General features: G+C 46.3%; 1 long non-coding RNA gene across 2 annotated transcripts in view; it reads right to left on the bottom strand.

Moving 5' to 3' along the window:
• Positions 1-20,712: 20,712 nt before the first annotated feature.
• The window catches only part of LOC109444965 (uncharacterized), a 30,443-nt gene continuing 25,558 nt past the window's right edge, over positions 20,713-25,597 (bottom strand). For both annotated transcript variants that reach the window (XR_002136972.2, XR_012491323.1), the window contains 4 exons: positions 23,961-24,063; positions 23,561-23,668; positions 21,796-22,023; positions 20,713-21,212 (listed from right to left, as the gene is read on the bottom strand). This is a non-coding gene — a long non-coding RNA (uncharacterized LOC109444965). The remainder of the gene's footprint in view (positions 21,213-21,795; positions 22,024-23,560; positions 23,669-23,960; positions 24,064-25,597) is intronic.

Below are 25,597 nucleotides of genomic sequence, written 5' to 3' on the forward strand. Positions count from 1 at the left end.
TTATTAAATACGGCAAAAGTGCCCCCTTGAAAAGAAATAGAACCCCACCCAATTTATTTTTCTCCCCAGGAGACAACGTGTGAAAGTAATTTCTTCATTATTTGGGGTAATGTACATTGTATTCTATTAAAGAAAACTGGTGGTGAATGGCTTTTGAAAATGTATTTTCAAGGCAAACCAGTGGTTTTTAAAACTATTTGGAAAATGGCTGCAAATCGATTCACTTGGTATCTCAGTGATTAAAATGTATAATTTTGTCCACAAACAAATTGGCCTTTATTTCGCCTTGCTTGATCTGCCTTAGTACCCCCTGGCTGCCATTGAGTCGTAAGCAAATATTGCTTTTGTCAGCTTGTCCTCTCTCTCTCTCCCTGGATATTGTGTCTGTACTTACTTTTGATAACAGTGGTTTTCTCAGCAGAAAGATGTATTTCCTGGAATTTTGCAAATATTTTGGTTTTTGTCATTAAACACCATCTGAAGGTAAATTAGCAACATCTAGGGATTTTTTTTAAAAAGTTGCTGAACATGATATTACAGCAAAGAAGGTATACCATCAGAGTCTCCCAAACCTGCCCCAAATATAAGGGACATTTGACAAAAGGAAATACTAACTGCAATGGAAGGTGTGGATCACACTTGGTCAATTTCTTTACCATCATTATAAAGAACACAATCAAGATATAAAAGATGCACTTTTGTGCATAACAATATTAAAGACTGAGATGAATGAGGAAAAAAGTTTTAATTATAAATGTCACCATTATTGTCATATTGTCACAGGGTACATAAGGATTTCCCCCTAATATTAACCTAAGAGCTTGGGGGACAACTACTTCAGATGTGTTATTTGGGGGCCAATTATTCACTTAATATCTTTTTTAAATGCTGTGAATCCCCACCCTCCCGTGCAGCATTATATACATATCCAATGAATCACCTTGGTCATGACCTTCCCGTCTGACCTAGACTTACCAAATGAAATGCTAATGGATGAAGAGACAACTAACAATGCTGAGTTGGTCTTTTTTTTTTTTTGGAAGATTTTTATTTAAATATAGCTAACATACAATATTATATTAGTTTCAGGGGTACAGCATAGTTACACAACATTTATAGACCTAAAGAAGTGACCACCATGATAAGTCCAGCCACCATCTGACACCACACGATGCTATCACAATATTATTGACTATATTCCCCATGCTGTACATTACATCCTCATGACTTATTTGTTTTACACCTAGAAATTTGGACCTCTTATTCCCCTTCACCTTCCCCCCCTTTTAAGTTTTTTCCATTACAGTTGACATTCAATATTATATTAGTTTCAGGTATACAGCATAGTGGTTAGACATTTATATAATTTAAGAAGTGATCCCCCTGACTAGTCTAGTACCCACCTGGCATGATACATAGTTATTACCATATTATTGACTATATTCCCTCTGCTTTACTTTACATCCCTGTGACTGTTTTGTAACTACCAATTTGTACTTAATCCTTTCACCTGTTGAGTCTTGATTGTTATTGGCACATGAGTAGGTGGGACTGACCCTTAGGCTGACTGGCTTGGCCACATCCACAGTTTACAGGCTGCTGTGTGGGGAGCTTACCCCACTGAGGGCGATTCACCCCAGTGGGCTCTGGTGCCTGTTGAGACCACCCTTTGTGTCTGCCGCTTGTGGGGCTAATTGGGTGGTGCTCTGCTGTGGTCTGAAGCCAACCTCCAAGTATGTAAGTTCTGGGGCCTCTTGGGAGGGGCTCTGGTGTAGGCCCAGGTCACCCACTGCCTGTGACCAGCTGGGGACTACTTGGTAGGAGCTACAAAGCCATCCACAGCTATTCGCTGCCTGTGCTAAAATTAGAGGCACATGAGACAGGCCACACTTCCCACCAAGGCCAGCTGCCACCAGTGCCTGGCCTGGGGTAGATCCACAAAAAGCCAGGACCCCTCCCCCAAGGCCTGCTGCCACCTGCCAGCTCTTTTAAGGTTCAGCCCCTAATAAAGCCTCCTGCATTCCATGAGTTGGGTGAGGCAGGGTCTCGGGGAGCACTAGACTGTGAAGAGTTGTGGTCACCAGGTTATATAAATTCTGGTTTGGCACCAGTGCTGAGCCTGGAGCTACTTACCAAAAGTCTCAGAGCACATGGAGGCCAGGTGCCCTCCACCTGGGTCCTGAGGGCAATGAGGGCAGGACTGGCGGCTGTGAGAAAGTGCCTCAGGCGTTGGGGGCGTTGGGTGGGGCGGGCTCTCAGCGGAGCTCACCAGGCCAATCAGATTCCGATTTGGCCGTAAGCGTAGGGGGCGGGCTCAACACTGGAAAAATGGCGCCTGGCTGCTGGCTGCCCGGGAGGAGGTTTCCTCATAGGGAAATGGTGACTGTCTTCCAGCCCTCCCTTCGAAGCCACACACCTCAGTCTACTCCCCGTCTGCCTCTGAGAACCCCCACCCCTAGTCACTGTGCTTCTTGGAGCCCAAGGTGAGTCCCTGCAAGTGAGGGAGTCTGCGCGCGGCCCTTTAAGAAGATGCCCGGTTTCCCGCCACCTTCCGTCCCACCCCGCTGGTTGGAATCCCCACTGTTTTTCACAGCCAGATGTTGTAGGGTCTTCTCTTCCCAGCACCAGGACTCTGGGTGGGCTGCCCAATGTGGGGCTGGGGTCTCTCAGTCCTTAGGTCGGGGGGAACCTCTGTGGCCCAGATATACTCCTGGTTCTCAGCCGCCACACGGAGGTTTGGGGTCCATTGGGCGTCTCTGACTCTCCTATGAGTCTCCACGTGGCCTCTTCTTTACATGCTTAGTCCTAAAACTTCTGTTCAGCCAGACTTCATATAGTTCTCCAGGTTGGTGGTTCTGTAATTTAGTTGTAATTTTAATGTGTTCACGGAAAGAAGCAGGCACCGTGTTTATCTCCTCCACCATCTTGGGTCTCTGTCTGGTCAGCTCTTAATTAGACTGATCATAAAAGGGCCTTTTCAGGCTTGAAGAGTCATCCCAAGAGTTTCTGAAGGAAAAATGTAAAAACAGCAAGCACAAGAAACACATTTTTATTATTGGAAAATATACAATTTTGAAACTTCCCTTTTACACACACACACACACAAACCCTTGCTAGCCAAAATAATCATAATCCAAAAAAATGCACAGAAAAAATGTCTCATTTTTATTATATCAAAAAGTAGTATTTATCAAGTGCCCATTAGCACGCATACATGTGTACTCTGTTGTTGCTGGCAAAAAAAAAAAAAAAAAAAAAAAAAGTTCATCAAGGAGAAGACTTCTCCCTTAAAGAAATCTCCTAAGAAGTAGTTTTTCATGGGTCCTTCAGCAGCTAATGCTAATTTCAGGTCACAGATTTCAGAACCTCTGGGATGTGTCCAAATCATTGGGGTTATTTACTTGAAAAGACACAAATATTTTGGAAGTTTATTCCCCACACTGGACAGTTGGTCACTTGTAAAAAAAAAAAAAAAAAAGTCTTCCCTCACCCATGGGAGTGGAAGTGGGGGCTGAGTGGTGGTGGTAAAACTCAGTCTGCTTCCGAAAGATTTTATGAGCTAATTCCCAATGCAACCTCAAGAGACTGTGAAAAAGAATCATTTTGTCTTTCCACTGTTTCCACCTCCCATATCCTGTTATTGAAAGAAAGAGAGCAAAAGACAAGCCCACATGAGTTGACATTTTTGTCACCACCACCCCACCCTGCTGCCACCCCCCCTTCAGAGAATGTTGGTCAAACCACCAATTAAAATGAATAATCTGATCACACTTGGGGAACGAGGGTAAATAAAGGTTGTGTGCCCTGTAATTATACAAACTGAACCATCTCAGGAGGCATTTAAAATATTTGGGGGTGGCAGGTGGAAAAGGGTTTCTTGGCGGTCGTTGTGCATTGAAATCTCTTACAGGATTTTTTTTTTTTTCCTTGAAACCTAGTCTGTGAGGTAAAACCTGCTGTGCTAAATTATGAACCAAAGGCTTTGGGGTGGGGACAATCAATCAGGATACCTGGGGTAGTGTGTAATGTGCCTGCTCTTGTCAGCGTGAGCGGGCTGCCCCCGAACGCCGTTCCCCAGCAGGTTAAATAAATATGATGCAATAGACAAAGCCACAGATCACACGGCTGCGTCAATCAGCGCTTGATAAAATACAATCTTCCTTTAATACACGCTGGGAAAGTTATTTAACACTTACAAAACCTATATCCATTCCGTGTGTCCCACCCCCACCCCTTTCTTTTTCTTAAGTCTTCTTAGAAAGTGTAACTCTTTTAAAGGGTAAAGGGAAGGACTTCCATGATGGGGGTGGGGGGGAAGGAAAAAGATTTAATGGCACCAAAGAAGCAGTAAGGCACAGGTTTTCCATGAGGGGTGTACAAAGAACAGCGGCTGGGGTGGGGAGCTGGCCAGAAGGGGCCGTGAGGATACAAACACCACACCTGAAGTTTTCCATACCTTGTTGAAAGTATTCCTGCAGTGAACCCTCTGGTACCAAAGCAAACCCATGTAATTTCAATTCCGTGCTCAGCTCAGCTCATTTCAGCCCTGCCTTGGCATGCCTCTTTCTGGACCAGAGGAGGGAACTATTCTGGGTTCATTGGGGGGAAGAATAACTGGACAGGAAACCACTGAAAAGGAGGGGAGCCCCTAGTGATTTTAAGAGAAAAGTGACCCCATAGAGCTGGTGGGAAAGGGGAGGTCAGGATGACTCCTGTGGCTGAAGCTTGGGGGTCAGTAATAGGAAAAGAGACACTTGTTCTGAGTTCGCAGAGGGGGTTCGCCCCTGTGTGCTTTGTGGCTGAAAAGCCATGCTCCTCGCTGTGGTTCATACCCCACTCGCCCCACTTGCAAAAAGGAGAGGGGATCGTGTTAGGACCCTCGAGAGTGCGGGCCCAGGCTGGGCTGTCACGTCAGTGGATTTTGACTTGAACCTTTCCCCCGCGGGCGCGCTTGGCATCTCTCCCACGCTCACCTCGCCCCCGTTCCTCTCCTGCATCGCCCTGCGCGCCTGTGTCACGTCACGGCCTGGCTGCGAGTGGTGGAGGGCTGGGAGGACATCGTACTCAGAGAGAGTGGCCGCGAGTGGGAAAGCCCGGCGAAATGCTGACAGGCTATCTCTTCACAGGGAAGATTAATAATGTCCCGTCTCAAACTAAGCTGCCTAAGTGCCCTCCGTACAACATAAACACTGGCAATGAGGAAAGGCGTCGCCTGCCACTCAAAATACCGATCTTTCCCAGCCTGTTGAAATAACTCGCCGGGCAGCTCGAGGTGTTGACGGCCACGTTTGTCAGCGAGCTGTGCCTCCGCCGACCCTCCTCGGCGGCGACAGGCGCTGGGGACTGATTCACTCTGGGCGTGGGTGACCGCTGCCCCTCCCACGGTCCCCGCGCGCGCCCTCCCCCCGGTTTTGCGAAGATCCACGCCAGGCACAGGCTGTGCCGGTGACGCTGGGCCCTGGGGTCGAGCGACCTTAGATCCCTGTAAACCGTCCTCCCTCCCCCAAACCCGCACCATTTCCTCGCAGGCTCGCCGGGCGGCCCGTGCCACGTTGGCGCACTTGGGGACAAATCGAGACCCGGCAGGACCACGCGGCCTGCTCCCTGGTCCCTTCCCAGACGCCCTCCCCAGCCCCCAGGCAGGTCCTCTGCGCAGGGGGCGCGGAGGGATGGAGAGAAAGGTGGGAGGTAGGGATCTGGCTGCCCTGAGAGAGGTTTCTATCCCAGAAATTCTCAGGGTGCCCCTTCCACCTCCGGGGGAGAACCCCTCTGCGGTGGCCGCCACCGGGGCTGCGGGAACAGGAGCTGGAATCCTTGTAACGTTTCTGGAGACTTTGCGCTTTCAAGAGCTCTTTACCTGAAACTGACACCCGCAAGCACTCTCCGGGGACCTGTTGAGCAGATGGAGTGGCAGGGCCAGGCGGGGCCTGTGGGCGAGACATGGGGACATTTGTCATGGGTGACCCGGCGCCTCGGCTTCTGAGCCCACGCCGGCGCGGGGAGGCCGGCGCTAATGTAATAAAGCGACAGCGACACGAGGGTGGGCTTCTCTCGCCCCGGGCCGTCACTTGCTCACTGGGTTTTACTGTCAGGGCTGGTGGAGGCTGTGGCTTCATTTCATATTCCATTAATATTTACAGCAGCTATTGAATTTCCCATTACAAAGTTCACCATACACACTGCTAATATGAAATTTTAATAGTATTGTGTACATTATGAAAAGTCCCACCATTAAGAGGGGAGGTGGGAGAGGCTGCCCTGGAAGTTATCCCCCACTGAATGCTTGAAACGCCCCCCCCACCCCCGCAGTCGTTAAATGTATTCATTTGCAACTATTACCATAAAGACGGAACCGGTGGGCATTTTATCCATATTGAAATCAAAACTGAGGGAGGGAGTGGAGTGGGTAAAAAGCTCGCTGGTTAAATTGAGTTTGCAAAGTTGTGCGTGGTGGTGCCGTGTCTGCGCGAATAGAAGTGTCTGCTCTTGCGCAGGTCCTATCGTTGGGGGTGGGGGGCGAGGCCAGCAGAAGGTTCCAGGTGGTGTGGGGTTCGGGCCGCAGGGGCTGGCAGGTGTGTGTCGGGGTTCTCTCCCCCCAGCTGCCCCCGAGGGCAGCCCAGCCAAAGCCCCAGAAGTTCCCAAAGTTACAGACCTGAGGTTGGCCCCAGGTGAACACACTCCGACAGGAGCTGTGAAACAATCACCTGCTTTGCGGCTTTTCAGGATTGACACCCTAAGGTCGGGAGGTTTTCCTGGGAGAAAGATCGTCCTGGGAAATGTGGCTCCTTTTCCATGTCCCAGAGGGACAGATGCCAATTTGGAGTAAAAAGCAGAGGGGGGGGGGGATGAGAATTTGGCCTGGACAGTGGGAAGTGCTAGTACACGAAGGGACCCTGAAAACATGCTGTCCAAAGTCTCCCAAAGGGTAGCAGTGCCAGGGCTGCAGGCCAGGCCACACTGAGTAATGGGGTAGCATTTTTTCATGGGTCCCCCAAGGGCTGTACAGCTGAGAGGTGGGGTCAGGCGCCTGCAGATGCAGGCTTCAGCTGGAGGCATGCCTTGTACAGGGGCGACCAGCGTTCTTCTCTGCACCCAATTGCAGGCAGGGGGGGAAGGATGGGGGGGTGCAGGGCGGGGGGGGGGGGCAGGTGCACCCACTACTGAATCCTGTCAAAGACTGAACTGGTGGTAGCCCTTCCACCAAAGGTGCCCGAGTGCCACCCCCACTCCACCCTGCCTAGACGTGTCCCGCCTTCCCACTTTATATAACTGCAAGGACGGTCAACTTGCTGGGAGATGCAACTGGTCCCCAAGCCTCTCTTGCCTTTTGCACGTAACCTTGTCCTGGAATGGACAGTTAAACTAGAAGGAAAGGCATACTTACTTTATTTTGTGTGTGGGGGGGGGGCATATGATGTGATTCCTCTAGTCTACCCCCCTGCCCTCCCACCCACGCACCACCCCCTCCCCCACACTCCTGGGTGTAAATTAATGACAGTACTTTGAATGTCACTGCTGTGTCTTAATAAGCTTCTATTTCTGCGATGAGAAGGCAGTTTCTGAATCTTTAGGTTACTTTCAGCCAAAGGAAAATGACAGCCAGAAGGTAAAAATGGGTGACATTTCCCCAGGAAGAGCTGGTGTTGATTTTTTTTCCCCAGGTTTTAAAAATTATGACTATTATTTTATCCCCCCCCCCATTTTGTCTGTTTTTTTTTTTCTTTACAGCCCCTAAATGTGTCATGCTTTGTCAGATCCTCTGTGTGTGTTTTCAGAGCACATTTGAATAAAAGGCTCAATGCCAGGTATTGGTGACACAGGGGGTGGAATTTTCAGCCGTTCCACAAAGAGTTGGCCTCCTCTATTTGCATAAGGTCAGAGTCGTGCTTCAGATAGAACTTTAGCGGCATCTCTGTCTCTTAGCAACACTCTTGCACTCTTGGTCCCTGTATTAAATTGACTGGTCCCTTCCTTTTCTTCCTTTCATTGGGAGGCTTACAATAAAATGTCACCCTTCCAACCTGTGCCTATCACCCAGTAGGTCATCTGTACCCCCTCCCCCCTCCCCTCCCCTCCCCCTCCTCCTCCTCTTTCTCTCCAGTTCCAATTAGAGGATGAGATGATTCATCGGGTGGATTCCCAAAACTGTTTTATTTGATTGTGTTAATTAATATTAATACCATTTCTCCCTTTGTTATTAATAAAAGGCGTCGTAAATAGGAATGGGATAAGGAGCAACGTGGCAGCACCTGGCAAACAATGAGCCTGGAGAGGGGTAATAAGGCAAGTGGAGACAGAGGCAGCCGGGTTTGGGTCAAGCTCCCCACCCATTTAGTTGGTACTTGGAATATGCCCGTCAACCCTCTTGGCTCTGGGATGGGACGTAGTGACAGGATCCAGCTGCTGATAGGGGTGTTAATGGAGGGTCACGTTTGGACAATAGTATCTATCACTTGCCTCCTGGCTCTCCTGTCAGATGGAGTCTTTTCTGACTACTGTATCACTCAGATTTGGAAGAGATTCAATTGTTATCTGCATCCTGGCCAAAAGATACACAGATCTACGGCCAAAGGACAAAATAATAATGGGTATTATTATTATTATTATTATTATTACACCTCTCCTCTTGTCCATTTAAAACCAAACCAAACAAAAATCGCTACGTGTTCAAAAATTCCTTCCTGTGTGAGCCTAACAGCTGCCCAGTTACTGAACCTCACAGGATAATGGCTGCTTCATTAGCACAAAGAGACTTTTGTTTGAACGCCTGAATGATTATTGCTGATTTTTAGAATGTTATCAGTGGCCCAAATTCAGCAGTCTCTGGAAGGTTCCTAAAATTTTGGAAGAGTCCAACTTGGGAAGGGTCTGTGGACTATCTTTAAAAGTGCCTTGTGGACAGAGTTTCTTCCCCTGTGGGACGTGTTTGCCTCTGAGGAGAAGCAGGAAAGAAGGAAGAAGAGGAGATGGAGGGGGAAAGTTCCTCCTAAAATTAGGAATTGATTTAAATCAGGTTAAAGATAACAAAAATCACAATGGTCAGAAGCTCTGCATGAGAGAGTGGGCATCCGAGATATAAGGGAAAGTCATGAATATGCTTTAAATTCTGCCTCTGCTTTCTTGGACCAGGAAACCGACCCTTTCTTAGGGGTAGTTTGTTTTCTGTAGCATTTTATGTTCACCTTGAGTGGCACAGATAGGAAGGCAAAATGCCCTGCTTTTCCCTGATAGCTTCACAAAAGCCTAGCTTTGCACTTTCCTTCCTAGCTTGCTCGTCCTGTAATTCCTGCAGTGTATTGCTAGGTAAATGTGCAGGTAAGGGGTCTGAGAACAGCAATCAGGGTTAAAAGTCAACTAGCTGCTCTTTAATAATTCACGTGTCATATTTCTTCCACTGTGTCAACTTTGCTAAAGAAGATGGACAGGGGCTGACGGGCGGCCACTTGAGTTTATTATTCCAAACCGCAAAAGGTGGGGGGGTGGGCAGGACATAAAAAGAGAGGTCTCCCTCTTAGCTTTTACGAAGGGGCAAAAGCCGCCCAGACCTTCCACAGTTTCTGGTCTCATCTTCCTTGTTTTGTCTTCGGCTCTTCTCCAAGCTGCCTGGAAATTTTGTAAGGACAGGGTTGCAAAAAAAAAAAAATGTATTCCCGAGGATGTTGCCTGTTTTCATTCACCTCTCCTTACAAATATGTGTCCCTTTTTCTCCTCACTAATACCTTCATTACTATTCATTTCCAGGTGGCCATTCTGTTCATACTTTTTGCCACAATACAGGGCAAAAAACTCCTCTGCCAGGACAATTCCCCTTACAGATCACAACCCTCGTTTTAACTTTCTTACAGACGATCTTTCTTATTTTTGCTGCTGTGTTTTTTTTTTCAGAGGTGTTGCTGGTGGCAGCTTCATATATCTTCTACTTAAATCTCTATTCTTCGGGCTTTTTGGGTTTTTTTTAGAAGGGTATGGGGGAAAGTTTGAAATGTTGGATTTTCTTGACTCTCAACAATTTGCTGTTTCCAGAAAGAGAGAGGGGGCACCGCATATAGAAAAAAGAAGAACCTGTGAAATGAATGAAGTGTTAAGCATATCTGAGTTTGATGCTGGAGGGTGAATTGATATAGAACCAGATTCCAGAAAGGAAGAGAGAAGAAAAAGAAGAAAGATTGAGTCTTACCTGTTAAAACTTTGCCCAAATGCAGTGAGCATTACGCTCAGTATAATTTGCATTTTCCTGTTGTTGGTATTGCCCCAGCAGATGTTTAAGAATTTCAGTTTACACAGACCAAGTGATTTCGTTTCCATCTCTCTCCCAATCTTTTGAAAACATTAGAGGAAGGTTTTCCAACTAGAGGACTAAAACTTTTTCTGTGTCACTTATTGACGGAAAGAACCCTCTAGTACTGCAAACCTTTCAGCTGATTTCAAATGCCAATGGACATTTGAAGAACAACTATTTTGCTTTTTTTTTTTTAGTTCTGAGGAGTTTTAAAACAAAAATAACACAAATAAACTGATCTTTGGGGAAATACAGTTTTATCTTCAAGGTGGAATTATTACTAATGGTACATCATAACAGAAAAATAAATAGTATTACTTCTCATTCCATTTATGTTGTGATTTCAATGCAATTTGATAAAATTATCTATTTTCTAGAAGCCTCTTCCATTCACTTAGTTCCAGTCTTTTTACATTTAACAGAAGGTTTTGCACCAGCCCTCAATGGGCACTGAGGACTTGTGTTTTTAGGCTCAATTGTTTTAGTGGGGACCTTCTCCAACTTCTGTCAAAATTTGAGAGAGAAGTCTGTTTCTATGTCTGGTGTGAGTTGTTGAGGGGAGGGGAAGGTCAAGTGAGAGTTCCAGAGAGAGAGCAAATAATTAAGGTTTATAAAAATCAGGCACACTCTGACATGACCGGAATAAATTGTTCTGAAAGAAACTTAGAGGAGATTGGGTGGAGGTTGGGAAAACAAAGTTTAGTTTTCCATGGTCTGATACCCAGTGGGGAGGGGAAAGGGCAAAATGTGTCCAAGGTGGTCACCCCAAGAACACACCTATTTGAAACCACTCTCTAAAACTTTTTTGGGTTGTTACAGTTTATCCGATTCAACCATCATGCAAGCCCTTGAGCAACTTTTCAAACACAGGCAGGACCCAGCCCTCCGTCAGAAAATGGAAAACACTGATGGGACGCTAGCTACATATTTGCAATTTATTTACTCTCTGTCCCTCCTTAATGATAGATTTAGGCAGGGATGTTTGCATAGATTTAAAAAGAAACAAGAGAAGGGGAGAAGAAAAGAGAAGGATCTGCAGGGTGTGTGTGTGCAGCATTTTGCCATAGTGTGTGGAGATATTGCTGGCAGAAAGTTTCTAGTCCCTTCAAAGAAACAAACACTGTACAGAGACTTGTTCTCGAAACTACTAACCAGTCTTCTCTAGATCTGAGCGATGGGAATGGAATTTGGATAAACATATCAGCCTGTTTGGAATACACGGCACCCCCACTCCTTTCCGTTAGCGTTTCTCAAGAGCTCTGCCCCCCTCAAACTCAGTTGGCATCCTCAGACCACCCCAAATCTTGCAAGCTCCACTTCCAGTTTGGGGACTTGTTTGAGGGTTCTGTTTGGGGTCCTCCACCCCACTCCCCGTTCAGGGCAGGACCAGCTCTGCAGGTCTGGGCACTCACAGAGACAGAACTATTTTCCACTGGCGATGGGTGATGAAAAGCACTTGAAAAGCCGCCGGGGGAGGAGGGCGTCCTCGCCACCCTTCCCTGAGCAGCTGCTGACACTGCGGCCTGACTTAGCAGCAACTTCCCAAGACTGCATCTCCACCTGGCAGAAAATATGTCTCTGGCTTGATTTCATTTTCCCTCTGTTTTAACTAGACAATTCAAAGAAAAGTCTAGTGGAAGTGTACGGGGGGCATGGGGGACACAAGGAAGTCTATAGGATGAATATCCCAGAGGTCCAGAGAGAAACAGGCGGGGAGAGAGGGGCGCGCCCACTTCCTGCCTATAACCTAAAACACAAAGTAACAAATTTGGGCAGAGGGGGTTGGCTAATTTCTTGCGACAATTGGTGGGGTGCAGTAGTGACTCCGAGGCGGTGGAAAGTGGGTCCGCCGTGGTGGCTGCAGGGGGCAGGCAGCGCCGGGCCACCGCGTCCCCTCCCGCCCGCCCGCCCGGCGACACTGCGCGGCTCCCGCCCGGACGATCCAGAGATTCCATCTCAGTCCTGCTAACACCTATCATTTGAAGCCATCCTCGCTCTGTCTTCCAAACCTCTCCAGCATTTGTGATGCCACTCGCCGCTCCTTATTACTGAGTTCTCCGCGTCTCTCGGCAACTTGTCATAACCTGTAATAAAGTGCCCTGTCTGGCGGGAGTTATAGTCCAGAGGGCAGCGCTTCTCTTTGCAACTGACAGCCGAGCAAAGGACGTGCGGCCTCCCTTTTGTCTGCCTCGGGGGGTTTAACTCCTGAGGGACCGGCCAGGAGACCCCGCTCCCAGGTCCGGAAGGGGGGGTCCTGCCACCCCAAGCCCCCCAGCTCCGGACTGGGGCCCGCGGACATCGCGGCGAAATTTCTGGGCCACCAGGGCTGCGCACACACGTGTGCAAAGGCGTATTTCTCAAAATCGTAACAGCCTGGTTGCACTTTTCTTTTTTTAATTGGAGGGGGTTTTGACCAAGGAGAACAGGATGGCGACAAACAAGGCTGAGACAGAGGCCACGCCACGCCTCCGGTGTCCGTCCCAGCCGGGGAGCTTTCCCTGGGGCTACTGAACTGGTTCAAACCATTCCCTTAATTCCTCAGACCCAGCTCATAATTGTTTTCCTAGGGCAGGAATCAAAAGGGAGAGATTTAGTCGAGATTTTCTATTCCGCACGTGAACGTTAAGGGTACCCACACGCTGAGATTAATTCTCACCGGAGGTGGGGAAGCGCGCAGGGGAGTGGCATCCCCCAAAGGGCGGGGACTCGGGGTGTCCCTCAGGCCACCAGGCCAGATGCCTTGTCCTCGAGGCATGGGTGAGTGCCTCTGAAGGAGACCTCTGGCCTGGCACCCTCCTGATCGAGGGGTACTCCGCCCCCGGTTCTCCGGGCCCCATTTCTTCTTACCCAGCAAAGTCACCTTACAATACCCTGAGGTTGCTGATAGGAGCCAGGGAGTCTCCCAGGCATTTTTTTATTTGTCTTTGAGCATTTGTGACAGAGAGGAATTAATAGCTGTGATGTCATCCCAACTGGGGAGAGGGGTTAAAAAGGCAGGTAAGGGGGGCACGTGACTGAAAAAGGGGAGGCAACGCAGAGCCCCCCTGCAGCTGCCTTCCTGGAGCCTTATTCTGTCACCGGGCTGATTTATTTAAAGAAGGAAAGACAAAGACCCCTCATGGAGGTGGTTCCTGAGTATCTACTCCCTGACCTCTGGGACCCCACATCCACCCCAGAACTCCTTTGGGAGGTCCCCCAAACAAGGAGGGGCCTATGAGCTTATTTTCATCCAGTTGAGAAGCTGAAACAGCCTACCCTCACCTTGCCCCTAGGTCTGGCACCTTCCCTTCTCAGGGATGTCCCCTGGAGAAATGCATTCTGACTGTGGCCTGTGTGACAGATTCCAGACTTTCTGTACCCTCTTCCAATGCCCACCTTTGCTGCTAATTTCTTTCTGCACTGGGAAGCTAGTAAAACCTTCCAAACCGGGCTTTCAAAGCCCAAACCACATTCTATTCCCTAAAGGAAACCTGAAGAAATTGGCCAGCCTGCACTCAGCAGGCCCTTTCCTTTTGGGGGAGGTGGGGAGATGGGGGAAGGAAAGAGTTTGTGTCATAAACTGTGATAAGAGAGGGAAAGTAGAAAGATTTGATTTGAGAGTAGGGGTTATTTGATATTCCTCCATATCAAAGTCCATTCTGTTCAGTTAAGGGGAAAAAATGCATTTCAGTCTTGTGCCTCCGAAGGCACCCATGAGATATAATGGGGAGAAGTTTAATCCATCTAGGAAAACTTAAGTAGCAGAGGCTTTTTTTTTGGGGGGGGGGGAACAAAGGAAAACAAAATTAGCAAGAATATAGAAAAATGTACTTGTGTTTGAGCAATCATTTTAGGAATGTTCTATGGCGTGGTTTCTCTTTTTGTTTATTTCTCAAGGTTGATCTGTGGGTCTCCAGTAGGACCCTTGATGTGGATTTCTTAAAATGATCGTTTGCCATCAGTTGTGCAAGCCCTTTGCCTTTACAAAGGTGATTGCCACTGCCCCTTTTAATCTCTGGACAAAGCCAGAATCCTTTGCCCCTGTGTGTCCTGCTTTTGTAGGAGCTATGAGGCTATAGACCCTAGAAACAATACTCATTGAAAACACTGTTCAGAAATACTCAGGACACATTTGAGGATCCTGAAAATTCTTGTGCCCTTCTCCCCACTCAGCCCCATAGACTTGACTCAAAATGAAGGGATTTGGGCACATAGAAAAGCAAGGAAATTTCCTGCCACACAAAAGAAAACGGTGCTTTCTGCCCACCGTGTATTTCCACTCCCAAGTGAAGACTGCCCCAGTTACCACCGGGCCTGACTTGATTTATCTTAGTTAATAGGATTAACGTGTTAGGCCCTCAAGAATTTCCAAATACAGATCCAGAGTGTCACTGAGTCGCTGGTGTCTGTTTTCCTCTCTGATGGGCATAATGGTGCACCTACGAGCAGAGGGCCGAGGCCCTTTGTCCCTTGGGAGCAGGCAGATTATCCATCTCCAGTGAAATAAGGCGTGTTGTGGTCACCTTTGCTAAGACTCCAAGCCAGAATCCAGTCACTCTCAAATAATCGTGTCACTACCTCACCAGGGCACTGTTTGTGTTTCATTTAGCTTGTGACTGTAATTGAATGGTTGAAAAGCAAAAATGTAGACAAATGCCAGCTGCACTGAGATCTGTTTCTTCCTCCCCTACCTTTGGCCCATCATTAGGTACTTCCCCTGTCTGCGCGGGAGGTCAGAGTGTATAAATATAAATTGCATTTTGCATTACTTCTAGATGAGTGAAGCTGTCAAAGCAATAATATGAGCTTTCAGTCCCACATTCTACTACTTCTTTCCTAGTTTTTGGCCAGGAGGTCATGTGCAAATTGAACGTGACAACCCAGAAGACATGTCCAACAGACGCGTATTGTTACACTGCTCAGGCGCCTAGCTCATAAAAACCTTAAACCCACATTCATCTCCAGCCTCCACCAGGCAGGGGCTCTGAAACGTGGGACCCAGGCTTCTCAGAAAGTTCCCTTCAATGGCTGCATTTCATCTGAAAGTCATAGGAAGAACTAACCTAAAGTATGTTTTACCTGAGTGTCGTGAGGGTATTATACTTAGAAAGACCAGCCCCCTCCCGCCCCCCCCCACACATACATACTGGAGAATATTGTTTCTATTTGAAATTATGCAAAATTTCCAGAATGCAACAGCAATGTGTTTGGAAATCATTATTATTTGAACAACCGTGTCACTCAGCAAGCCGCCTGAAAATGTGGGTTGACCTTGGACTCTCATTAGCAAGTTAGCATTGTTTTAAAGACCCAACGGTATAACAAAAATGAACACTTTAGCATTTCCTTATCACCGTAATTAAAAAGACAACCCTCCGAAACTATGTTGTAGCAAAGGAGTCAGAAACTTTCATCAATCTGAGGGAAGCGGACTGGCTGGGAGGATTGGTAATTGGCTATCAATGTGACCCGTTCGTGTCTTGCCCAGATTGCAGTTAGCAGAGAGCTGTTGTTCCCTGACAGGGTGTTTGATGGTTTCTAGGAAATGAGTGGCTGTTTTCATTCCTGTTCCAAATGGACAGGTGTCTGTATCAGAATTGGCAACCTGGTTGGCACATTCTAAGAGTGGCCAAAGAGAATTGTTTGTGGAGAATAAATTCCCCTCCCTCCTGTGATGCCTGAACACACGTGCGAGTGCTGGACGTGGAGAGAGGGCAGAAATGGGGTGGAAAATTTAATGTGGGTCCATGCCACGTAGGCAGGTGGTAGCCCTTTGGTTCCCAGGGGCGCCATGTGCAAACACATCTCTCCGGCAGCTCACATGGTGCTTTTCTGGGTCGTACTCTATGCCCACAGATAAAAGTCCACGAAAGGCACTTCATCTCCCTTCAGATGCTCCTGTCAGTCTCAACAAATAAAATAAACCAAGATTGTTTTCCACGTTGCTAAATAGGCATTACTTCCATTCATTTGTGTTTTGTCATCCCCTCCTCTGTAGGGGAGGTGAATGGCAAGAGCTTAATGCTGAATTCACAGAAGGTAACCAACCAGGAGAACCACACCCGGGAGACTGGGTCCCAACTAGGAAGCAAGTCTCTTGTCCTCAGTGGATAATGTCACCTGTTATCACTTTATACCTAAGTGGTGACCATCCGAGCTATAACAGTATTTATTTCTCCTTTGATTTTTACACATAATCCTTACAATCCCAAATTATTGTTCACGCACAGGATTTTGATTTCCTGAGCAACATATGAGTCATATTCTTAAGGGGAAAAAAGTATGCTATCCCAGGATCTGACGTCTTTTTATTGTCTAACCTCTACTTTCACAAGTATCAAAGTTGTTTTAAGCTTTGGAAAAAGTTGATTGGGAAGGAGGAAGGAAGGGAGGGAGGGAGGGAGGGAGGGAGGGAGGGAGGGAGGGAGGGAAAGAAGGAAGGAAGGAAGGAAGGAAGGAAAGAAAGAAAAAGAAAAGAAAAACCACCTCTGACTATGAAACAGAAGCAGTCGCATTGAAGAGATTTGTACTTAATGTTGGATGTCTGTGGTTCTTAGGAAAATTTAGTTTTTCAAAATTTAAACATTTGAAGCTTCCAGTAACAAGTTATTATAGTGTTTCTCCTTTGTCCTGATTTTTCCCTTTCTCTTTTTCATGAAATATCTGTGTAAATCGGACATTGACTTTTAGTTTATTTTTACTCCACTGATTGCCAGAAATTGTAACACTGGAGACCAAAGGCTTTGGCGATGAGTATGGGATGCATTTGGGGCACATCACGTAATTCTCCAGGCCTTAGTTTCTTCCTCTGTAATATGGGAATATGCAGAGTCTGTAATTTACAAACTTCTTTGAGGATACATGAAAGAACATGCTTTCTGTGTTCCTGGAAAGAGTTCTCAGTGTAAACACCACGATTGCCATGGATGAGGATGGTGACGGAACCTCTCTAAGTGTCTGGATCTTCCTCTGGGGAACAGAAATCGTAATACCAACAGGGCTGGAGATAAAGTGTGTAAAGCACTTCAGTAAATGGGAGGTGGTTTGTTGTGATTTTATTCAGCGGGCCCATGGAAATGGTGAAATACTCACTTTGGGAAGAGTTCCACTTGGTGGCTTTTCATGTCTGGATCTAAAGGCTTAGTTGGCACGAAGGAAGCCAACATTGAGAACGAGGGCCAGTGAATGTCCTTTGTCCTGTGTCAGTCATTCTTGTAAATGTATCCCACTGGGTGGACAGCCCAAGGCCACTTCTACCACCAAAGACAACAGATAAACTCAGGTAGTGTGTTTCACTGGTCCAAAGATGAGTCGAGATCAGAAGGAGAATGTGGAGAGTTGAAATAGATTGTTGACATCCTGGCATTATTTGCTCATTCTAGAAACAGGATCAAACCTTTCTGGAGTTTGTAATTAACCATGTTGCCGTTTAAAAATTCATCCTGAAAGAATCAAAGCAAACCTGGAGGCAGCAGCTTCCAGCACCTGCAGGAAGAGCCAGCTGCTTCTTAGAAAACTTACCTCTACCTGGAAAGGAGCCATCGGCCCTGCTTCTCGGAGAACTTTACACTGAGCCAATAATTAATTTTTATTGGGGCCTTTACAGGGGATCCATATATCATGAATAAGATTTAATGTTGAAAATAATATTCTGTACCTCAGGAAATTTCCTTGTAGATCAAAGTTCATGGGTATAATCTCCCTGGGGGACAAGGGGATGAATAAGGACTGGAAGTTTCCAATCTTAAGCCACTTAAGTCACGCAACTGAAAAAAAAAAAAAAAATGCGTGTCCTAGCCAAGCTTCAGTATAGAGAACCAAGCATTTCTTGAATGATTAGCTAGGAAACCAAATTGTTCAGATAGTCCTTACTCCTGATTCATTGTATCAGGTTTGATGCGTGTGTGTGTGTGTGTGTATCCCCCGTCATATTTAAAACCTCTAATGTCGTCACTTCGGCGAGAAAGCCAAATGGAACCGGGTTTGCTCTGTTCTTTCTGAACCTCCCTGCCTCGTCCTGTCTGAGTGAATTGGATTTAGTGAAAATTAAAATGTAGGCAAAGAGAAGTAACTTCTCCACCCAGGCTCCGGGGAAGACCCACACAGCCAAGGGCTTGGCATTCACCAGTCATCTGCTTTTCTGACCATGGGGAGCAGCTGAAATGACAAAGCACACAGATGGACGTGTCATATGATTAATGGCGTCTACCAGGCCTGGTGGTGAGAATGCCGGACATGGCAACAGACGTGAGTGAGCCCGTCCCCCTTTTGGGATAACGCTCCGTCCAAGGTTGGAAGTAGGAGGAGAGGGATCAGGAAACATTCCAGCCCCTATGTTTTGCTAGAAAATCTGAAGGCACCCTTTTCCCTTTCTTCAGCATTGTTGCCTTCTCGTTCTCCTGTTTCTCCCTCGGGTGCAAGCTCACCCACCGGAAGAGGCCTCGGAGCAGGGGTGACGTGTACAAAGCTGGAAAGTGAAGGACCAGGCAGCGTGAAGTCCCTTCACATAACCCCGGCCACTTTCTAACCCAGGGGGTCATTTCTGAGCCTGGAGCCCCTAGTGCTTCGAGAATACAGGGGACCAAGATTCCACCGTTAAAAACGGGCCAAACTTGAGGCCGTAGCCTCACGGTCATACCCAAAGTTGAGAATTCTTGCCTTTGCTGGCTTTAAACATGTTTCATTTGTTTGGAATAAGTAGTTGAGATATGCGAAAAGTAGGAGAGGGTGAAAACTGTTTCTTCAGTCCTACCTCCTGGCAATTCCCACCCAAACTCACCAACGCCCCTTTTTAAAATTGATAAGAGTTTTGGGAGCAATCCTAGGTTTACAGAAACATGGAGTGGGAAGTATGAAGAGTTTCTCTGTATCCCCTCCCCTCCTCCCCACCTTTACACCTCGTTATTCACATGTTGTTTTAGTGTGGTCCATTTGTTATAAGTTATGAGCCAATATTGATACATAATTATGAACTAAAGTCCACCGTTTATATTAGGCTTTAGTATTTGTGTTGTACCTTCTGTGGGTTTGGCACGTGGGTCTACCATGATGGTGTCACGTGGGGTAGTGTCACTGCCCTAAACATCCCCCGGGCTGGGACATCCACCGTCCCTCCCCACAAAACCTCTGGCAACAGCTGATCTTTTCACTGGCTTCATAGTTTTGCCTTTTCCAGATAGTTGAAATCCAGATAGTTTGCCTTTTGTCAGATAGTTGAAATCCCACAGCACGTCACCTTTAAAAACGAGCTGCTTTCACTTAATATGCATGTAAGGTTCTTCCACGTCTGTTCATGGCTTGATTTCTTTTGATCGCAGCCTAATATGCCATTGCCTGGACGTACCACAGTTTGTTTATCCAGTCACCCACCAAAGGGCATCCTGATGGGGTCTCTGTTTTGGCAGCGATGAGTAAAGCCACTGTAGACACCTGTGCAGGTTTTGGTGCCGGCATAAATCTTCAACTCAAATGCCAAGGAACATGATTGCTAGGTCATATGCTAAGAGTGTGTTTTGTTTTGTAACACGTTGCCAAACTGTCTTCCAACCCAATGCATTTGTTGGTGGTTTTAAAGCTCAAATTAGTTAGCATGATAGGTACTTAGCAAAGGTGGAGACCCAGACCCTCCCAATAAGCCCTGATGGACAGCAAGACACGAGTTGCTCCCAACTGGAGGATCACAGGGCTTGAACTTGATCAAGCTACAAGGGATCACTTCCTGCCTTTGCTACTTACTTGCTGTGTGACATCAGGCAAGTTACTTAACCTTTCTGTGCTTCAGTGTCCACCATGGAAATTAGGCTTGGTCACGGTACCTGAGATGTTCTGTGCACATCTTAGCACACCACTTGGTATAAGGAGGTGCCCAATAAATATTCACTATTCTTATATCTTATTACAAAAACCAACATCTTCCCACCCCAAATAGCTAGTACCTTCTTCAGTGATAAATGTCTATAACAAAGCATTCAGGACCACCACTGACAGAAGAATTTGATACATTGTGAATGAAATCTGGTAAGAAAACAAAAAAAAAAAATGTGCAGCAACTAAAAATGAAAGGAAACATAACTGAAAAAGGAACTGTCTGTAAGTGCAGAGCTTTTGGTCCATGGAATAACCCCCCTCCGTCTTGCCCCTGGTTCCCGTTGGTGACTTGCTGGCTGGCAATCCTCCGGGGTAAGTCCTGGATTACGAAATGCCCTCTCGCTGGTGGCCTGCCAAAGCCTGCTCCGCAGACGCCCAGGCTAAGCTGGCGCTCACTGCCACCGAGACACCTCCTTGCCCCGAGGGCCCTAACTGACGCGCTTGTCTTTTCTTTCTCAGACAGCTCCACGGGCAGGCGGAGGGCGATGAAGCAACCCATGGGGTAAGTTTTTTTAAATTTCTTTGGGCAATGCTTGTGTGATGACATAATGATATACGTTAACAGTAAAAACGAAATGCCCTGTCGCTGTATCTCTTCGTATTGGGTTTATTGTAGACATACACAAGCAAACCAAAAAGAAACTCGTGCACATTCCTGATTCACCATCTGTGGGTCCCCACCAACCACACCCACACACCAGTGGGGGTGGAGACATCTGATCGGTCTCTCCTGAGATCAGATAACAAGTTTTCCTGTTTTCACCGCATGTGCAGGGCTTAGGTCAGAGCACATGGAATAATTTTTTTTTTTTTTAATGAAGGGTAAACAATGAAACCCAGTAACTTCTTCAGGGCATATAACTCAAAAGCACTCGCTAGTATGAGACATATCACATTAATAAAGCATGACACTAAGAGCACATTTGGGTCCAAATATTTTTTGAGTAACTAGAAAACTGAAACAGGACAGCAGAGCTCAAAATCCTGCTTAGGAATGACACACGGGTGGCAGGCAGAACTGAGGGAGTCGTAGGAGTCGTCTGAAGGGACGGCCACAGACAGGTTGTGAGTGTTGGGCCCATCAGCCCTGTGAGAAGGAGAACAGGAGAAGGTCAGGAGGTCAGAATAAGCAGGGCCTCCCTTGTTCGCTCTGCCACCCGACTCAAGTGGCCCACAGTTCCTGGTCCAGCTTAGTAGAGTGGTGAGAAAAGGAACGAAACGGAGGACAAAGGGAAGAAGGAAAGAATCAATGTCAAGGTGAAGCCGCCCACTCTAACTGTGCTTTGCATGCACTCGGGCCCGGGGAACTCTCTCTTCTTTTCTAGAACCTTCCACACTTTAAGGTCCAGTCTGGTGAGTCTGGATAATGATTAATGGCCCAGCATCCAGAATCAGACAGCAGAAACCAACGTGAAGTTCCGGGTCCACCCCTTACTAGCTCTGTGACATTGACCAGTCCCATCTCCTAGCTTGTGACATAGAAATAGTAATAGGGACATACCTCCTCCAGCCGCTGCAGGAATAAGGGTGCTGGTCATAATCTGATGCATAGTCAGTGCTCAGTCTCATGCATTATCATTGTCGTTTTGAGTTGACCACCCCCGTTGTGGATATGCTTCTACCCAGAACAGAACATAGGCAGAAAAAGAAAAAGTAGGAGCAGGGCTTACGCATGGGCACTGGAGCTGGGCATTTCAGCAGCCTCAGATGCCACCCGCTGTGCTGGGTCAGCCATTGAATTCAGTTCCATGGATGTGTTTTGGGGACCTTCTTTGTTTTTCGGTGAGAGGTCCTGGGGAGTGGGAATAGAGGTGCACCCAGGCTATGCCAGCCTGCCAAGCACGTTGTCTGGGCAGGGAGATTCCACAGACGTGGCTGTCCAGTTAAAGTGGGGTGTCCTGCAAAGGTAGAAAGAGCCCCTCAAAATAAAAGTTTGGCCTCTTTGAATCAGAATTAACACACATTATCCTGGCCCCTAGCCTCCCCTTAGCTTTAAGGAAAAGAATACCTACTTTTCCCCAATGAGCTTTCCAAATCTGCCCTTAGTTTTGTTTTCAAAGTAACAGTTGGCACTCCAAGCCCTGATGGCGTCACATCACAGGCGTCTCACGTACCCCTGGAATGCTGCCCTCCAGCCTGGCAGATGCCCTTCAGCTCCTAGGCCACAAACTCTGTGTGATTTGTGGGTGACTTTTTCTGCCCCTAAGAGATAGGTCTTCCCCAGGCTGATGATGGCCACGCATTCCTCAGGTGTCAGTTTTAACATAGGTTCCCACAGGACACCTTCCCAGTCCCCTCAACGAGGACAGGGGCCCTTGATCCACACTCTTGTGGTTCCTGTAGGTGCCACCTAAAGAGCTAGAGGCAACTGCCTTTTGATTTCTGGTTCTTGCTCTGAATTAGGGACCATTTGCATCCCAGACCATCTTTACACATGTAGGTGTGCAATAATCTTTGAGAGACAGAGGGAGGAAATGAAGGTAGGGAAGGAGGGAGAAGGGGAAAAAGACAGTGAGAGGAAGTGCAAAATTAGGTGACACAGCAGAGGAGTCCCATTTGCCACACTCCTCTCCCATGTGACCTCTCCCTTCCTCTTTTTCACCCTTTCTTCTATCTTCTCTTCATAGAAACACCTAAATGAAAACAAAATTGAAATCATCCCTGCCTCACTGCACACCAAAATTTGATCTGTTTTTTTTTGTTTTTCTTTCTCCTTCTGAGCCCTGATTCGACAATTCAAATATATTTCCAAGCCAATGCACTCAGCAAGCATGGAGTACCATAGCTCTCTCTCACATGCCTCAACAAATAAATAACAATATATGTTTCATTAAAATCTCATTTTTGAACTTAAGGTTTGAAAATCTTACCGGAGTTTCCTGTAGTAATCCAATAATTCCATCTTGACAGTGACATTACAAAACTCATGAAAGGAAGGCACTTAAAAATCGTAGTATTTGAGGGTGCAGATGGAGACGCACATTTTGGCAAAAAATCTAGAGAAAATGTGGTCTTTGGATTGTTAAACACTTTATTTATAATTGCATTTCATTGGTAACTCACGCTCGTGATGTCCATCTATTTAATAAAATAGATGTCTGTTCAATTTAATACAAAAGGAGGCTTGATCCCACCTCAGGGGATGTAGAAATTGGAACAATTTGTCAAAGCCCCTTTAAGACATTTCTCATCGGATGAAAAAGTCCACGCTGTATAAGAGGGGACATTGCACTGTACTGTACAGGAGTAGGAACTACGGAAAAAATCTCCCAAAAACAGCTTCCCATTGCTTTCGATGAATTTACCTTTTTTGTGCAAAAAGAAAAAAATAATCGAGAAGATAAAAAAGTTAAGAGAGGACATCAAACAATAGCATTATTGAAGAGTCTGATACACGTCCATCTGTATCACGGCCTCCATCTTTCATTTGCTCACCTTAAGGAATGTAGTTTAGGCAAAGCTCCAGAGCTGGGTGAGAAATTGCATGCCGTGTCAATTCACTCACCACGAGAGATTTCCAAAGTTAGAATTACGAAGTGTAGGCTGGAAAACAAGAGAGATTTACTTACGTATTAAAGGCATGTACTGGGCACTAAAACTGATAGATCTTTATTACGTTATCCCATAAGAGACTGGGCCCCTCGGAGAAGTTAATGCTGAGGAAATTTAAAGCAAGTTATAGGAAATACTTCTTCACCTGGTAGAATTCATTCTAAGGAATTCGCTGCCACAGGCAGTCATAAAATCAATCACTGAGTGGGATTTTTCACAGGGGCAGGATAATGTATGACCCACTCCTCTGGCTAGTTGGGAAGGATAGAAGCAATCAATTTACCTCCTTCTAGGATATCACCGTTGATTACAAGTGGGGTCAGCGAAAAGATGTCCCCCACACTTGATCAGGATAATTAAAAAGTGTTTGCCCATGTTCACATGTCCTAGGAGAAAGTGGAAATAGGATATAAAGATCAAATAACCTGATCCAACATGACAAACGTTTTTTGGCAGGGACAAAAAAAAAAAAAATTTTTAACAATGCAAAAATCAATTCCAGCAACTAATTAAAGATGTTCCTGAAATATTTTTTTTTCCCATGGAAGCATTTTTCTCCTGGTAATATAAGTATTACGCAATGTTTTTGTTTTTCAATCTGATTCTCTGACAAGGATTCTCAGCGTTCATCTGCCAAACTCGAAAACAGTTAACATGCATGACTTTCTTTTTCCCAATGGAAGTAGAGTTTAGTCAGAAGTGGTGAACACACAGTAAATATTAACAAAGCAATGTTGAATTCTGAGGTTGTCATGTTGTCAGTTATGAAGTCCTTTGATAAAGCCATCACAGTTTAAATTCAGCTTTTTTTTTTCTATCTACCCCACTCTTTTAACGTATTTTTCTAGAAAATGTGGGGTAGTTTCTAGGACTTCATTTATGCCACTGAAGATGCATCAAAAGCAATAGGGCACCTTTGACATTCTAATTTATAAGCTTCTGAAAAAGGCATTCTTTATGGTTAGAGTCCACATTTCCATTTGGGGACAAAAGAACGTCACACGATCTACCAAAAAAAAAAAAAAAAAGCAGGGGGAATTTTGCTTGGAAAAAATTACAAAGCAAAATAACGTTTGGAATAAGTCATAGTAAAACATAGTCTTTGAATTTCAATAAAGTGTAGCAGGGCTGGAAAGGCATCGTTTTCACCTCCGGGGAACCAGGAAGTGTCACTGACTTTGACGGACATTGACCTGTCTAGTTTTATTACCCGTGTTAAAGAAAAAAGCAGGAGTAAAGATAAAACGTGTGAAAGAAAAAAGCAAGAGTAAAGATAAAACGTGTCCAGAAGTGCTCCCATGGTAAACCACCCTCGTCTACAATAGCGGTGATAATTGGGCACTTACATACATTCTTACTTTCAGAAGCACATTTCATTAAAACACTGTCCCGCCCTCCCCCCAAAAAAGATAAGAGTAGATGTCTCAATGTCAAGACATTTTGCATGGCGCCGTGCTAGGAGCTCTACAGAGTGTGCCTGAATCAGCTCTCGGGACACCCCACTGCTGTAAACACTCCCCGTGGATGCGACAATCTCAGGAGCCAGTCCTGGCTCTGCCACCCATCAGCAGGGTCACCTTACGGAACTCGTTCCACCCCCCTTGCCTCAACTTCTCCATCTGCAAATCAGGACGATGTGGCCTACATCATAGGACAGCCGTTAAGTTCAAATCAATGTAAAGTAACTAATACTGTGCGTGGCACATAATGTAAGCGTTCAGACCTTGTGATTTTTCTTCCATCCCCCAAAAGCCTGGGTTTTAAGGGAAATCATCTTTCCCCTGGGAGAAACAGGGACAGTGGAGGTTCTGTCCCCTTTCACGGAATTAGGACTGGAAGAAGTTTCTATTTTTTACATATTCTCCCTACTCTGGTTTCTACATTTCCTTCTGCCCCCTCTCCTGCCAGGTTTCTCCTTAA

This window comes from Rhinolophus sinicus, linkage group LG13 (genome assembly GCF_036562045.2).
Source record: "Rhinolophus sinicus isolate RSC01 linkage group LG13, ASM3656204v1, whole genome shotgun sequence".
NCBI lineage: Eukaryota > Metazoa > Chordata > Mammalia > Chiroptera > Rhinolophidae > Rhinolophus > Rhinolophus sinicus.